The 5,523-nt window shown below is 43.9% G+C and overlaps 1 protein-coding gene and 1 pseudogene across 1 annotated transcript in view; one reads left to right on the forward strand and one right to left on the reverse strand.

Moving 5' to 3' along the window:
- Positions 1–5,523, forward strand: part of LOC101657590 (retinol dehydrogenase 16-like) — a 93,174-nt gene that overhangs the window by 57,314 nt on the left and 30,337 nt on the right. The window lies entirely within an intron of this gene.
- Positions 4,886–5,523, reverse strand: LOC101659091 (annotated as a pseudogene).

Here is a 5,523-nt window from a genome sequence, read left to right on the forward strand (position 1 = left end):
AATGTACAAATGTGCTTTACACAATTGATGTATGTATGGATTGTGATAAGAGTTGTATGAGCCCCTAATAAAACGATTAAAAAAAGAGTTGTTTGAGCCCCTAAGAAAATGATTTTTTTTTAAATCATACAAAATCACTTGGATTTGCAAATGTGCTTCTGTCAAATAAATTCCTTCAGCAAAGCAACAACTAGGGTAAATTGCTCCAGAAACCTAACAGATTGATACAGTAGGATGTTGTTCAAAATTTGTGCATCTGTAGTCATAAGGGATATTAGTTCGAAGTTTTCTTGTGATGTCTTGTAGGGCCCTTTACCCTTTTCAGCATATTTAAGTCAGTTTATTTAAAAATTTTGCCCAGTAAACTTACCCCTGCATGGGGGTACCTCTCTTCAGAACCATCAACCTTACTCTATCAAAAGGGATAGACATCAGAAGGCAGGCATGGGACCCTGGAAAAGGAGCACGCATGGCAACAGTAAACACGGCAAACAAGTGGGGAGAGTGCTGTTCCATTGTGAAACTGCCATCAAGGTCACGAAACAAGATGTGTGTGAACCGGTATGTGGAAAGCCAACTGACTCTAAATCTTCACTCAAATCACAATTAAAAAAAGAAGAGTTGTAGACTTAGCTGGAGGACATATCAAGAAACAATAACTTCATATTTTAGTATTTTTGTTTAATAAAGATTTCATTATTTGGTAGCAAAAATAAATAACTTTTTGGCCTAGTAAATCCAATATTTGGATGGTTTCTTGTCTGCTTTTTCCTCCTCCAGATGAGTCATATTTTCTTTATTGTGGGGTGTGTGTGTGTGTGTGTGTGTGTGTAAAACTGGACATCCCAACATCTGAATGAGGTAACAACACTGCAAACAAAAATCCCTTCCCTGGGATTTGCTCTTCTTGACTGTTGAAGACTTAGCTTTTCTAGAATCTCCTGGAACTTCAACACAAAACACTGGACCCAGTTGTTTGGCTTGGCAATGTGCAGTGATACTCTTTTACCTTCCAGCGAGGTCACTCATTTACAAAGAGCCCTGGTGGCTCTGTTGAGTAAGTGTTGGTCTGCTCAACTATTCAAACCCACAAGCCGCTCTCAAGGTGAAATTGTTTGGGCTGGGTCAGAACTAGGCAGCCCTGTTTGGACTAAGCTGAAGCAGGTTGGGGCCCTGCACGTGCTTCCCTGCACATCCCAAAGGTCAGCAGCAAACGGCACCAGATAAGATGACCAATGAAACCAGATGCTCTGGGTTCAAAGAAAGCTGCACACATGGAGTCAACAAGCAATTCTTGGAGTTTCCAGACCCCATACACTAATTGCCATAATATCCATACATTCCTCACCACCTCTTTAAAAACCTGCACCCCCTAATAAAGCTATTTGTTTCTGCTCTCCCTTGTCCTATCAGTTATGTCTGTCTGTCTCCCTGTACCTCAGTTTCACCTTTACAGAAATATGAAGTGACCTGCTCCTGTAAAGATTTAGAGCCTCAGAAACCCTGTATAGGGCAGCTCTGTGAGTTGGTTTTGTTTTGCCTTTGTTCATTTAAAATGCTTCCTCATCCTTCATTTCCCCCTTATATTTAGCCTAAGATCAGTCATGAGGAAAGCTTTGGATCATCTTTTCTTTCTTTCATTTTTGTCCCTGAGCATGCCTTCTAGGTTAGGCGTGTGGATGACTTTCTACCTTTTCCAGGACACACAAGCACTTTGGAATGCCCTTATTTCGCAACATTGATCTATTGAGTGTCTTAATGTTTTGTTCAAATGGCTCTGAGTGATTTTCATCTGCATGACAATGATTTTCAAGAGTGCTCTCATCTTTTCTGCCCAGAGTGAGCTCTGAGCTCCAAGAAGCAGAGTGTTTATAGCAGTGCTTCAGGAAACACCCTGTTGGGGTGAAAAAGACATCTACACTGATTTTCAGATAAAGTGTACTATGCTTATTCAACCCTTTCAAGAGGTAGCATATGAAAAAGAACCAGTGGTACTGAAGGAAGAAATCTAAGCCAAACTGAAGGCATTAGCCAAAACCAAGCCTTCAGGAATTGATGGAATACCGATGGCAACATTTCAACAAGCTGATGAAGCCCTGGAAATACTCACTCATCTATATCATGAAATTTGGAAGGCAGCTACTTGGCCAACTGGAAAAGAGCCATAGTTGTACCAATTCCAAAGAAAAGTGACCCAACAGAATACAAAATAAATTGTAGAGCTAGATCAGCAATATCACGTGCAAGTAAAGTGTTGCTGAAGCTCACCCATCCACAGCTGCAGCAGTACGCTGACATGGAGCTGCAAAGATTCAAGCTGGCTTCCAAAGAGGTTGTGAAGCCCTCATTGATGTCAGATGGATCTTGGCTGAAAGCAGAGAATATCAGAAAGATATTTATTTGTGTTTTATTGACTCTGCCAAGACATTTGACTGCGTGGACCGTAACAAGCTATGGGTAGCCTTGGAAGAATAGAAATTTCACAACACTTCCTTTGAACTAATATATCAAGGGAATACCGCATGGTTTAATAAGGAAAGCTGTGTGTCAGGATGATTCTCTCTCACAATGCTTACTCAATCTACATGCTGAGACAGAAGCTCTGTCTGATCCTCATCTCTGGCTCCATCAGGGTAGCTCCATGTGGCTTGTCAACAGGAACGTCTTACAGGGAAAGAGTGTGTCCTGCCTGCAGGGAGGAAGATAGGAGTTCTCAGAATCCTCAGAAGACCATGCCCACACAGAAGCCTTATTGCCTATGAACTGATTGACAGGCTAGACTCCACTCCTTCACTCAAGTTGGCAGTAGATTATGTACATGCTACATCTGTCTTGGAAGAAGTACAGCCAGAATGTTTCTCAGAAGCAAGGATGGATAGGCTTTCTTTCATGTACTTTGGACATGTTATCAGGATAGATCAGACTTTGGAAAAGGATACCATGCTTGGTAAAGTAGAGGGACAGCAAAAAAGAAGATGACCCTCAAGGAGATATATGGGCACAGTGGCTGTAACAATTAACTCAGACATGACAACAATTGTGTCTCCTCTCCTCCCCTCCCTTAAATGACTTAGATTTGGCACTGACCTCCATGCCTTTGCTGACTCATCTATAAAAGGGGTGCACTCAGTTCTTAAAATCCAGGGCAAAAACAAAAACAAAAAAAATCCAGGGCCTCAAAACCCATCTGTAGACAATAAGACATCCCCTCACAGGGAGGAAGGGATGAGTCAACCAGGGCATAGCATAGCACCAATGAAACACACAATATTCCTTTGGTCGTTTGAGGCTTCCTCACCCCCCACTATCATGACCCCAGTCCTGCCGTTCAGCTCTGGCTAGACCGGAGCAGGTACACGGGTACAGATAAGACCTCAGAACACACAGAATCCAGGTCAGATAAACCCCTCAGGAACAGAAGTGGGAGTAGTGATACCAGGAAGGGAGGGGGAAGGTGGGGGTAGAAGGGGAGGAAGGGGGAACTTATTACAATGATCGACGCATAACACCCCCCATATGCACACAAGGGGGACAAACAACAAAACCGTGGGTGAAGGGAGACAGCGGTCGGTGTAAGATATGAAAATAATAATTTTTTTTCTGGAAGACAGACAACTCAATACATTGTTTATTGATATATGACATTACCATGTGCAACAAAATAGTATTATCTCTATTTCTAGATTTTATGGGCACCCCACAGAATGCATCTTTGAAAGAAAAAAAATATATATATATATGGTTCCCCTAATCATAAAGCTGTCATACTCGATCAGGCACAGCTCAGGCAACATCTTCTTCAATCCCCACAGGCTTCCTGCCCTTTGCTATTTATAACATGCTTGGGTTACTTGCAGGAGACCACTGTTGGCACCCATATTTAGCAGCATTTTCAAAACACAATTTTGTTGTCTTGACTAAAAAGCTAAAACAGTCTGTTAGTCCAGTATTTTCACAGGATCTTAATATTTCAGGTATGAGTGATGTCTTTTAATATTTATGGTTTTTGAAGATTGTCTAGGAGACTTTGGAGGCTTTTATTTTTTCCCCACACACAATAAAAGGAGCCATGTCAATCCATGAGAATCTGACCGTCGTTTTAGATCCTCTGCGTGGCTCACTTCTTGGAGTAGGAAGAGATCTACATAGTCTCCCTGCTCTCAGCTCTTAGAAAAGGAGATTTGAGAGGAATCAAAGCAACAATCATCAGGATTCACCTCCGAAGAGATAAAAGAGATGTGCAAATAGTGCCGTCTAATAAGGTTAGTAAAAGCCAAATCATTTCATACCAGGAGGTCTGCAGAGCCGAGATGACATGCAGCATGGATACAGGAAAAAGGTGAAACTCCTACCAAAAAAAAAAATAAACGGTGGGCCCAGTCACTGCAGACCAGAGAAGCAACCTTTGAGAGCATTTGGCTTCACTCCCACTGTGACCGGCAGAGCACATACCAGGGACACCGCCTGGGCTGTAGTTGTTGCCGTTCTCAGGCCTACTGGTGCTGTAGATCCACAGCCTTTGAAGGGTAGAGCCAGTAGCCAACACCATTGAGTATGCTCCTAGAGCGACAACATGGCTGGCAAAATTGGCAAGAGTTTAGATCATCCACCATTTGAAATGCCATCTGTACCTGGTTCTTCACAAAGGGTTTGAGACCTGTGCAGAGGCATCGTCAACATGGACAGGCGTGCCTCCTTCAGAAAGGCAAAGGAGAGCTTCTCTGTTCATTCCTTCTACTCCTTAGTTTCTGTAGACCAGTTCACCACGTACACTAGGAAAGACAGCGCAAGCTGTAGGAGCGAGCTTCGAATTTGGGCCTGGCGCCAAGACTTCACCCACAATTGAATGAATGATCACATTTTCCCGGTTCTTCCATCAGGTGCCTCAGTAGGCTTCTTTGGATTCAATAAGTGTGATCTTATTTGTGTACACATAGGGCCAGGTTTTGCTCATCTCCATCCCAGAGAACTGGTGGAGCACTCCCTGGCTCTTGTATAGATCAATGACTGGCTTAGCCACGTCCGTGTACTGTCCTAACCTGGCAGCAGCTGCTTCAGGTTTATCATCTTCCTGCTGGACCAATGGTTCACCAGTGATATCCTCAATGCCATGTACATGAGGTGCATTGAAGTCCAGGTTAGATACCCTTCCACTAGGAGGGTGAATCCAACGCTGGCTGAGACGGTCTTGGAGCGTTTCAAATGGAATGTTCAGCGTGATCACTAGATGCAGCTCAGAGGTTCTTGTCCAGGGCTCCAGCCTCTACTAAAGTCCCAGGGAAACCATCGAGTAGCCAGTGCTGGCTGCGCCCATTCTCCAGCTCCGACGCCATTAGGCATGCAATTACATGGTCTGGAACCCAAAGAAGTTTCCCTATGTACTGCTTTGTCATATTACCAACCCGTGCTTGCCTCGATGTTCTCACGCAAGAAGTGGCTGCTGGAGAGATGCCGGAGGCCGAAGCTCTGGGCGACCCTCTGGGACACGGCGCCCTCTCCGGAGCCAGGTGGCCCGGGGATGAC

This window comes from Echinops telfairi, unplaced genomic scaffold (assembly GCF_000313985.2).
Source record: "Echinops telfairi isolate 266 unplaced genomic scaffold, ASM31398v2 ScPeMD7_2;HRSCAF=8, whole genome shotgun sequence".
Taxonomy (NCBI): domain Eukaryota; kingdom Metazoa; phylum Chordata; class Mammalia; order Afrosoricida; family Tenrecidae; genus Echinops; species Echinops telfairi.